Source organism: Balaenoptera musculus, chromosome 11 (genome assembly GCF_009873245.2).
Source record: "Balaenoptera musculus isolate JJ_BM4_2016_0621 chromosome 11, mBalMus1.pri.v3, whole genome shotgun sequence".
In the NCBI taxonomy this organism is placed as follows: Eukaryota; Metazoa; Chordata; class Mammalia; order Artiodactyla; family Balaenopteridae; genus Balaenoptera; species Balaenoptera musculus.
In genome coordinates, this window is record NC_045795.1 from 13,008,206 (window position 1) to 13,019,951 (window position 11,746).

Below are 11,746 nucleotides of genomic sequence, written 5' to 3' on the forward strand. Positions count from 1 at the left end.
CACTTATCAAAACACCCTCCCCTAGTTCAGACAAAATGAGAAAAGTTTATAAAATCTCTACAATCAGAAATCAAGACTGTATATAAAGTCTGTGTTGTCCAATCTGTTCTTGAACTATGGTCAACCTTGGCCATCAACGCATTGGGGACGCAAGGTCCTGCAGTGCTGGGAACCATGAGTTGACTGGAAACAACCGTTCCTACTGCACAATAATGCAGGGTCGTAAAACAAACCAACAGTCTGTCTTTATTTAAAATTACGGGGACTTCCCTGGTTGTCCAGTGGTTGAGAGTCTGCCTTCCAATGAAGGGGACGCTGGTTCGATCCCTGGTCGGGGAACTAAGATCCCACATGCCACGGAGCAAGTGAGCCTGCGCACCGCAACTAGAGAGAAGCCCGCGCACCACAACGAAGAGCCCACGCGCTGCAATAAAAGATCCCATGTGCCACAACTAAGACCTGACACAGCCAAGAAAATAAATAAATAAATAAATAAAATAAAATTATGATAATTTGTTCATTATGGATATTTTTGCATTCATTTAGACTTTTAAAAAAATATTGAATTTAAATATGATTTACCTTGATTACTGAGTTTTTTGCAGCCCCTCCCTCTCACAGTTTGCACTCTCACAGAGAGTGTTTCAGTCATCCCATCCTAATCCCAATTCTGAACCTGGATTTAAATCCTGCTTCTGCTTGGGTAAGTTACTTAACCAATCTAAGCTTCACTTACTTGTGTGTAAGATGCCATTTATGCAGCCCCTCCTTTACAGTGCTGTGAAGTTTAAATGAGATGACATGGTGAAGTGCCCAGCCCAAAGTGGGAAGCCTCTAATATGCCCTAATGTGGGTTGGCTAATATCATGTACAAAGATTGCAAATACCATGGTTCTAATTTGCTTATTTCAAGAAAGTTGGCTTACCTGGGGTTTGCCGGTTCTTGGGTGTAGGGCTGGGGTTGTCTCAACATTGCAAACTGTCTCCAACCAAGTAATTCTAGATTAAAGGTGTTCAAGCTCTTCCATAAAATCCTAGGGATCCCCAAATAACCAGATATTATTGACAGCTGAACAATGACTATATAAATTGCCTGATAGGCATAATTATTTTAATCTATTTTATATATTTGGATCTGTGCAAATTTTATTTTAATCAATTTAAAGAAAGAGTTTGTAGATTTTAAATAAGTTTGAGAATTACGCTTCTAGATCTTAGTTCTCAAAGTTTAATGTCCATAAGAGTCAGCTGGGCGTCTTGTTCAAATTCAGGTTCTGATTCAGCAGGTGTAACTGCTGAGGTTCTGCATTTGTAACAAGCTCCCAAGTGGGAGCGGCTACATAATTCGTGGGGCTTGGTGGGAATGAAAATTCAGGATGTCTTGTTCAAAAATTAACAATTTCAAAATGGCGACAACAAAGTATAAGACCACATGCAGATTCTTAAGCACGAGTCCCTGGGCCACTCCACAGGCCACACGCCCATGAAGGCAACCCTGCTCCCAGGTGACACCAGTGTTGCTGGCCCATGGCCATACTTTGAGTAGCGAAGGTCTACTCAGCGGTGTCCAGCAGAACTTCCTGTGATAATGGAAATGTTCTATATGTGTGCTATTCAATACAGCAGCCACTTAGCGACATGGGGTTACTGAGCACTTGGAATGTGGCTAGTGTGACTAAAACTAGTTTTATTGAATTTTAATTAAATTTAAATAGCCCCACGTGTCTGGTGGCTGCCGCATTGGACAGTACAATTTGGTTGTCAGCTTTCTCCTGCAGGAAATGCCCTATTCTAGCACATTTTCAGTCTCCAGGTTGCCTAAAGAACATTATAGTCAAAGGAAGTCAGACCAAATCTTTTTCTTTATGTTTTAATAGATTTATTATTATTATTATTACTATTATTATTGCTTAATCTGACAGGTAATGCTGCTCCAAATATTCTCATGGAAAAGACCTGGCCTTTTGGTCTGGAAAATAATCATTTTTTTACATTAAAAATTTTTTTCTACTTACTGTGGAAAATATTGGCAATTCAGATGTTAAAAGTTTCTTGTCTCCCCTCATAGGACGTGATTGACAGCCTTTAAGTGCTTGTCTGCGTCTTTTAAAATGAAAGTGACTGACAGTCTTCAAGAACACACTTTCCTGCAGCCTGGAAATGTGACTTGATCTCCCTGATGTGAAGATGGTTTTCAGGTGTCTGAGCTGCTCCTCAGGCTTTTAACCCTCTGTGGTCAGACATCTTGCTTCCGGTCATTGGACTGAGCCTGTGCAGGGAAGACAGACAGAACTCGTGGGAGTGCCACCAGGTTTGCTATTATGAACCGAAGAGGCACTTCAATTCTGAAGGGCTTTTTAAAAAAATTTGGTCTGTGTGAAATCTTCAAGTTGCTAAATTGCTAATCTCCAGAGAGGTTTTCTGGTTTCCAAACTCTGTTCAAGACTTTAAGCTTTCTTTTTGAAACAGGATTAACTGGGCACTCAATGAGAGAGAGAGAGAGAGAGAGAGAGATTTAAAATCTAACTTCTTGAGTCAAAGAAATGGAAGTAAGGAGATGCTACGAGAAATTTGGGAGACCAGGAAGGAAGGAAGGAATGTGAGAAGGGGCTCATTTAAGAATAACAGCCAGAAACCAAAGCTCCATCCAACAGGAATTTGTAAGTATCAGGAAAAAACAGCCCTTGGTTTCTGTGACTGTTTTTTCTTTGGATCTTAGTTGGCTCTTGACATCAAAGCACAAAGCACAGGAGGGATTAAACGTTCTCCAAATGGGTCACTGCTTGGCAGCCCCGAGATACACTATTTAGAAACCTAACATCTGGAAACAGACCCAGGAATCTATAAGAAGTTAGTAAATGATAGAGTGACAGTAGAGGAAAAGGTAGTGTTATCCAAAAGTGTTAAGTCAACTGGCCAAACATTTGGGGAAAATAAATATTGCTCAATACTTATACTCTACAACAAAACAAATCCCATATGGATTAAATATTTATGTGCTAAAAATAAACAAACCCCCAAATTATAAAAATGCTGGTGGAAGAGTGGAATTTCGGGGTCAGGGGTGTGTGCGTACTTAATTTGACCACAGTTTACTCTCCCACTGACAGCAAGGGTTCTATGTCTGCCAATCCACACCAATTACCTGATATTATCTAGTTTCTAGTTTTTGCCATTTAATAAGGCATAAGTTTATTTCAAAATGCATTTCTCGTATTATTAATGAATTTGAGCATCTCTTCAAATCCTTTTTAGTTTTTTGGATTTCCATTTTCATAAAATGCCTGCTTATACCCTTTGCCCAATTTCTACTGGGGTTTCTGTATTTTTCTCCTTGATTTGAGAAGGTTCCTCGTGTATTCTATATATTAATCCCTTGTTAATTTGCGCATTGCAAATACCATTTTCCTCTTTGTCACTTTAAAAACACCAATGTTAGTAATGTTAGCCTTTGCTGAACAGAAGTCCTTCATTTTGATGCAATGAAATCTGTCTCACAGGATCCACAAGTGGATGCAGGATTATTTGTGATGGGAAGTTGGAGGCAGTTGGAATGCCCATTGCTGGGAGAGTGGATTGGTGAAATGTTAGAGGCACACCAAGGAGGGCTGACTACAAGTTAGAAGCAATGCATCAAATGCACACAGAACATCAAGGATGGATCTTAAAAATGCAATGCTGAGTGAAACAAGTAAGAACATAATGAGATATATAACACAATATCATTTATGTATGTCAATTAAAATGTGTCAACATCATACAATATGTATTTAGCAAAAATATATGCAAATGAAAAAGATACATATTCAACACCTTAGAATGGTTTTATGAAGGGGAGGATTGGAATAGGAAATGGGGATTACAGGGAATAAATAAATAAGAGAGGCGCCCAAGAAGGATCAACCACTGATAATATCTTAGGAAATGAATCAACTGCATCTGAGTATCCCACACTCAACCACAGAAGAAAAAAATACAGGTAAATATTTCTATCATGTGGAGGTAAGAAAAGACTTTCTCAGCATGATGCTAAAGACAAAAACTATAAAGGAAAAGGATGTTCAAGCTAATGAAATAAAATATTTTTGAATTATAGTAAATATACATAGCATAAAATTTACCATTTTAACCATTCTTAAGTGTGCAGTTTGGTAGTGTTAAGTACATTCACATTGTTTCGCAGCCAATCTCCAGAACTCTTTTCATGTGACAACACTGAAACTCTGTACCCAGTAAACAAATCCCCATTTCCCCCTCCTCCCAACCCCTGGCAACCACCATTCGATGTTCTGTCTCTGTTAATTTGACTGCTCTAGGTACCTCACGCAAGTGGAATCATACAGTATTTGTCCTTTTGTGACTGGCTTATTTCACTTAGCATAATGTCCTCAAGGTTCATGCATGTTGTAGCAAGTGTTAGATTTTCCTTCCTTCTTAAGGCTGAATAATATTCCATTGTACAGCATTTTATTTATCCATTCATCTGCTGATGGGCAAGTGGGTTAGTCCCACAGTTTGGCTATTGTGAATAATGTTGCTATAAACATGAATGTACAAATATCTCTTCAAGACCTTGCTTTCATTTTTTTGAATATATATCAAGTGGAATTGCTGAATCATATGGTCATTCTATTTTTAATATTTTGGGGAATTGCTATACTGTTTTCCATAGTACTGCATCATTTTACATTCTCAGCAGCTATGCACAAGGATTCCAATTTCTCCATATCCTTGCCAACACTTGTTATCTTCTGTTTTTTTTTTAAAATAGTATCTGTCCTGATAGGTGAGGGACATAAAATATCTTTTAAAAAAACACGAATAAAATTTAAAAAACATGAAAAACTGGGGAAAATGTTTGCAAGATATATGTTTTATATTTCTAATAAATAAAGGACTCTTAATAATCAATAAAAAAGATGAAAAAGAATTAAAAATAGACTATGGGCATAAATAGCAACTTATCAGAAAAGACTATCAGTAGTTAATAAACATGCATACACGTTCACCCGTTTCAGTTGTTAGAGCAACATAAATAAAAACAACATGATACCATTTAGAGCATGTCGACTGGCAAAGATGTAAAAAAATAGTAATACTCAGTGATGGTGAAGGTGTGGAGGAGCAGTTGCTCTCATACAAAGCTGGCTGAGTACAAGAGGAACTCTAGTTGTCCTCCAACATCCATTCTCCCCATTTTCCTTGGTAACAGAATCCATTCCTTTTTAAACTGACTGTATTGTTGCTTGGAATAAAGACAAGATTTTTTAAGCCTGCCTCACAGCTCAATGTTGCCAAAATCTAGCTGTGACTTGGTTTTGGCCAATGAGATGTAAGTGAAAGTGCTGTGTAGGAAGTCTGGGAAGCTTCCTTAAAAGAAAGGAGAAGTGTGTCCATTTTTGCTATTCTGCTTCTTCCCATGGCTTTAATGGAACATAGCTGTGATGGCAGGCACTCCAGTAGCCATCTTGGAGCACAAAGTCACTTTGAGGATGAGTTAAGTCATGTTGGTGCTAGGAAAGAGAGACCTTGAGCATAGATTTGGATGTCTGAAACTTGGCCTCCTGGTTTTGAACGGTCACTTACTCCTAATACGAAGGGTCTACATTCAGCCACAGAGTGGCCATGGAAAATTCCCGTAATGTGGAGGTCAGCAGGGGGAGTCACACGTCTCTAAGGGGACCCCTGACCCTCTGAAGATGGCAAAGGTTGCCTGAAACAAATATTACAATAAAAATGTATTATTAAAATTTTATAAGATGTAACAAGTATAATAGAAATTTACATAATTTAACTCCCAGCAGTGTGATTTTGAAAGATTTTAGCAAATATACTTCTGAGGTTATTAAAGCTGCACTAAGACTTGTGGAAACCCTCATGTGACAGGCAATGCTTCCTTTGTAGTTTTACTTTAGCTATTTGTGCACATGTGCAGGTGATATACTTTCCATCTCCTTTCAGAGCCTTTCTTCCTCTTTTTAAGTGGTGCTCTGTATATGTAGATCTGCTAATGTGAACTCACTCCCCGCTCCCCAAAGCTGTGCTGTGTCCAGGAAGTTACAAACTGGAAGTACTTGCATTGAAGTGAAGGCATGGGGACAAGTTTTAAAATGCGGAAACTGGATTTCTTTGGCCTGGAGAGGAAGAAACTCAGTACAGGATAGTGGTCTATAAATACCCGAGGTGCTCAAGAAGCAGAGATTACAAAAGAAAGTGCTTTCTAGGAAAGAAAGTTGTCCATCAAAGAACTGGGCTCCCTTGAGAAGTAGTGAGTTCCCCATCCCTGGAAATGTTTCTCCTGTAGAGAACATTGCTCCAGGGGGGCTGAACCAGATCAAGGTCCCATGAAACACTGGGGTTTTGTGACTGACTGAGCACACACTGCCTTATGAAAAAGATGAGAAGAAGACCTCAGTGGGAATTGTGTGTCTGAGGAGGAGGCTTTGTGGCAACACGCCTGGCAGCACGTGAGAACCGAGATTGAGTTATAAGCTTGATTTCCTTGGTGCCCTTTTTTCCAGTTAACCATCAGCCCCCACTGGACTGCCCCACCCACTGTCTCCCAGTCTCTCTCCACCATCTAAACCTCCTTCCTCTTTGCCTGCTCAACCCTTACCATTTTCTGAAGCCTCTCTTCCTCCACAGAACCTTCTATTAAAACTTCCTCCTACTCACTGCCGCATTTAATGGGAGAATGTGATTCGAAGTTACTGATAGAGATCATGGGGCTCTACCCACCTGCCCACTCACCACAGAGAAGTAAGACAATCAAAAGTTAAGAGAATGGCCTTTGCAGTCACACCAAAGGTTAGAATTCGAGTCTTACCAAAACTACCTATTACTTCCCACCCCTCAGCTTCGGTTTCCTCATCCATCAGTTGGGAAGATGATGCAAATGACAGCTCATGTTTGCACCAGGTGCTAACTAAATGCATCATACACATAACCTCATCCTGAGAGGTAGGTACTCTTCATTCTCTGCACTTGACCACCCATAGGATTGCAGTGAGGCACAGAAGTGCTTTCACCCAACCTCCCCCTCCGCCACCCTCAGTGCACACTTGGCTCTGCATACAATGCTGCCTGTTTTTGTGATAAGTCAGGTCGTGGGATCTGGTGCTATAGCAATGGTAGACCTAACTCCACTCTTTTCTCCCCACGGATCATGACAACCTTGAGAGCAGCTGGTCTCTACAGCAGTTTGGCATTTATTCATCTTGGACTGTTACTGGGTTACTCACAAATCTATGTGGGTCTTGTCTCTGGAGGATAAGAACTATTGGTGTCACTCAGGACATCTCCCCCAGAGAGTGATGAGCCTCTCAAGCCCACGGAGTCCGTGGTGACTGGAGAATGCTGTTGGATTAGGTGGATCCCAGCTGGGCAGTTCCCCTAAGGCTGGGGAACGGCGCTTTCCCAGATGCCAGACAGATGCCTTGGAGAGAAATGACAGGCTGTGGGTGGGACCTCAGATAATGGAGAACTCTGGGGCCTCACAGCCTCCAAGCTTGCCTTGGCAACAGCTCTTTTCCCTGTTCTCGTTTGAAAGGGAATTATGTGACTGCTGGCACTAGGCAATTATCATTTGTGAACATTTTTTCTCTTGTGTCATGTCAGAGAAAGACACACACAAACCTTGCCTGTGAACAGTACATTCAGGAATTATAGGCATAAGCCAATCTAGTTTTAAAAATGATGTTGCCATCTAAATTCTATTAACCCTACAATGCAATCTCCCTTAGACCAAAATATTCTCTTTTCACTTTCTTTTTCTCCAATTTAATTTGATTTTTGCTCTCTTTAGAGGATACACAGAAATCGGGTTAGGGCTTCGTCGATTCAGTATTGCCCGTAGAGAGCTTCTTCCCTTTCTATTTCAGCCCATTCTCTACTTCTTCCTTAATCCACTTTCTGCCCAGTGAATATCCCAAGAAGAACTGGACAGAGATAAATCATTTTGCCTTGGAAACTTATCAGGTTGAAAAAAAATAAACAATCTGCTGCCCTCCGAAACTCAGAAAATCACGTTAGCCTAAGGTACCAAGTCTGTTTATTTTCCTTTATCCTAAGGGATAGATTTCATTATGAAAGCTGGGCCCGACTGAATGTCCAAAGAAGTCCCTCACATCCAGGGAGTGCCAGAAATAATAAATGAATGTGTTTTGCTATGAAATGTTCCAATCGCGAATTCAGAAGGGATTATATTTGGTTTTTTGGAGGGGTTGAATCATATAGGTTTTAAATAATAATTCTTCAACTTCAGCTCTTTTGAGGGCATGCAGAATCACTTGCCAACTCCTGAAAACCCAGAGAGTAATTGTTATTAACAAGACTGAAGCAATATTGCTTTTATGCAGTTTAAGGTGTAAGCAAATATTTCCTCTTAACACATTTCTAATGTTTGGTATAGTAACATTCATCAGATTGGATGAAAACAGACATATCTTTTAAAAATCAGGCTTCTCTCATTCCTCCTTTTCTGTATCCAAGAAAATGAAGAGAAAATACATAAATTAGAATGGGCAAGTAATGGAGTCTAAGTGGCATGGTTTCTTTCTTTCTTATAAATTTTAGTTACATGTGACTTGTAAGAAGGAAAAGGATTCTCTGCCTACAAGATCAGTAAAAAGTGCCTTTCTGTTCTGTAGGAAAGGAAAATGAAGAAGTATAACAATATGATAATATTTCCATCCTGGCAGGCAAAGCAACCTTATGGATGTTTAGTGCAGCTAAGGAGAGCGCTATGGTCTGGAATCATTTGAAGAAGCATCTCTGGCAATTGGGAAGCCTCAGTGAAACTCCACATAAAAACTCAGACACCCTGGCCTGTTCACTACCTCCCATATTCTGGTCAGCTTTGCTACCACCCTTGGTCTGGCTTCACACACTGGCATTCTAGCACCCTGGGATCCTGCCACCCTTTGACATGATGGATTTGATGTTGCAATGACCTTAAAAGACATCTTTCTGGTAACAAGACTACTAGGTTACAGACATCCTTGGTTACAGCCCAAGCAATGTAGCTTGGAACATTCTCCAACCAGGAAGGCTGGGCATGAATCAGTGGGCATTTCTCATAGTTTAAAGTAGAGTCCATGTTCTTCCAAAGAAGAATATAAGTCATTTAATCTACGGAGGCAAGAAAGAATATATAAAGGTCCATGAGTAAAATCTTGATCTCTTTGTCAAACTTAAAATTAGATTCATCGGCAGGGGGACCTTCAAGATGGCGGAGGAGTAAGACGTGAAGATCACCTTCCTCCCCACAAATACATAAAAAATATATCTACATGTGGAACAACTCCTACAGAACACCTACTGAACGCTGGCAGAAGACCTGAGACTTCCCAAAAGACAAGAAAATCCCCACATACCTGGATAGGGCAAAAGAAAAAAGAAAAAACAGAGACAAAAGAATAAGGATGGGACCTGCACCCTCTGGGAGGGAGCTGTGAAGGAGGCAAGGTTCCACACTCTAGGAAGCCTCTTCACTGGCAGAGACGGGGGATGGCCCAGGGGGAAGCTTTGGAGCCACGGAGGAGAGCGCAGCCACAGGGGTGCAGAGGGCAAAGCGGAGAGATTCCTGCACAGAGGATCGGTGCTGACCAGCACTCACCAGCCCGAGAGGCTTGTCTGCTCACCCGCCGGGGCGGGTGGGGGCTGGGAGCTGAGGCTCGGGCTTCGGAGGTCAGAATCCCAGGGAGAGGACTGGGGTTGGCGGCGTGGAAACACAGCCTGAAGGGGTTAGTGCGACCACAGCTAGCCGGGAGGGCGTCCGGGAAAAACTCTGGATCTGACTAAGAGGCAAGAGACCATTGTTTATGGTTGCACAAGGAGAGGGGATTCAGAGCACCGCCTAACCGAGCTCCAGAGACAGGCACGAGCTGTGGCTATCAACACGGACCCCATAGATGGGCATGAGATGCTAAGGCTGCTGCTGCCGCCACCAAGAAGCCTGTGTGCGAGCACAGGTCACTCTCCACACCCCTGCTCCCTGGAGCCTGTACAGCCCGCCACTGCCAGGGTCCCATGATCCAGGGACAACTTCCCCGGGAGAACACACGGTGTGCCTCAGGCTGTTGCAACATCACTCCAGCCTGTGTCACCGCAGGCTCGCCCCATATTCCGTACCCCTCCTTCCCCCCAGCCTGAGTGAGCCAGAGTCCCCTAATCACCAGCTGCTCTAACCCTGTCCTCTCTGGGCAGGGAACAGATGCCCTCAGGTGACCTACACGCAGAGGCGGGGCGAACTCCAAAGCTGAACCCCAGGAGCTGTGAGAGCAAAGAAGAGAAAGGGAAATTTCTTTGTGCAGCCTCAGGAGCAACGGATTAAATCCCCACAATCAACTTGATGTACCCTGCATCTGTGGAACACCTGAGTAGACAACGAGTCATCCCAAAATTGTGGCGGCGGACTTTGGGAGCAACTGTAGACTTGGGGTCTGCTGTCTGCGACAGATTTGTTTCTGATTTTTACATTTATCTTAGTATAGTTTTTAGCGCTTGTTATCATTGGTGGATTACTTTATTGGTTTAGTTGTTCTCTTCTTTTTTAAAATTATTATTATTTAAAAAATTTTTTTTTATTTTAATAATATTAATTAATTAATTAATTTATTTATTTATTTTTCTTTCTTTTTTTCTCCCTTTTCTTCTGAGCTGTGTAGCTGACAGGGTCTTTGTGCTCTGGCCTGAACCTCTGAGCTGGGAGAGCCAAGTTCAGGACATTGGTGCACCAGAGACCTCCTGGCCCCACGTAATATCAATCAGCAAGAGCTCTCCCAGAGATCTAAGTCTCAACGCTAAGACCCAGCTCCACCCAACGGCGAGCAACCTCCAGTGCTGGACACCCCATGCCAATCAACTAGCAAGACAGGAACACAACCTCACCCATTAGCAGAGAGGCTGCCAGAAATCATACTAAGTTCACAGACACCCCAAAACACACCACCAGATGCAGCCCTGCCCACCAGAAAGACGAGATCCAGCCCCACCCACCAGAACAAAGGCATTGGTCCCCTCCACCAGGAAGCCTACACAAGCCACTGAACCAATCTCACCCACCGGGGCAGACACCAAAAGCAATGGGAACTATGAACCTGCAGCCTGCAAAAAGGAGACCCCAAACACAGTAAGTTAAAAAAATGAGAAAACAGACAAATATGCAGCAGATAAGGAGCAAGGTAAAAACCCACCAGACCAAACAAATGAAGAGGAAATAGGCAGTCTACCTGAAAAAGAATTCAGAGTAATGATAGTAAAGATGATCCAAAATCTTGGAAATAGTATGGAGAAAATACAAGAAATGTTTAAAAAGGACCAAGAAGAATTAAAGAGCAAACAAACAATGATGAACAACACAATAAAAGCAATTAAAAGTTCTCTAGAAGGAATCAATAGCAGAATAACTGAGGCAGAGAATGGATAAGTGACCTGGAAGATAAAACAGTGGAAATAACTACGATAGAGCAGAATAAAGAAAAAAGAATGAAAAGAATTAAGGACAGTCTCAGAGATTTCTGGAACAAAATTAAATATACCAACATGCGAATTATAGGGGTCCCAGAAGAAGAAGAGAAAGAAAAATCGTCTGAGAAAATATTTGAAGAGATTACAGTTGAAAACTTCCTTAACATGGGAAAGGAAAGAGTCAATGAAGTCCAGGAAGCACAGAGAGTCCTATACAGGATAAACCCAAGGAGAAACACAATGAGACACATATTATTCAAACTATCAAGAATTAATT